We start from the raw sequence: 409 nt of genomic DNA, 5'->3' as shown, positions 1-409 counted from the left end.
TGGATGCCACTTCTCCCGCGTTGAACGGAAAAGCTTCCAAGGCCCATTTTTCACTCTTTGGCTTCTACAAAGTGTGTCCATTCAAAGTGTACCCTTTCTTTTAAAGTGTATTCTGCTTGAAGTGTGTTCTTAGTTCTTTTTGTTCTTCTTTGATCTTGTTTTACTTGGTTCATCTTCAAAATCTCCTAAACACACATTATTTAATGCATTAAACATATTCTTTGATAATCTATGAGTTTATAGCTAAAAAAATAAAAACTATTGAAATATACATGAAATTGAACAAGAAAAATTACTAATGATGCAAATGCATCAAGATCTAAGAAGAAAGCAAAAAAAGAGAGAGACACACACACACGAAGAGAGAGAGAGAGAGAGAGAGAGAGAGAGAGAGAGAGAGAGAGAGAGA

The sequence above is a fragment of the Arachis duranensis genome, chromosome 3 (genome assembly GCF_000817695.3).
Source record: "Arachis duranensis cultivar V14167 chromosome 3, aradu.V14167.gnm2.J7QH, whole genome shotgun sequence".
NCBI lineage: Eukaryota > Viridiplantae > Streptophyta > Magnoliopsida > Fabales > Fabaceae > Arachis > Arachis duranensis.
The sequence above is the reverse complement of the archived record's forward strand: the minus strand, read 5'-3'. Positions refer to the sequence as shown.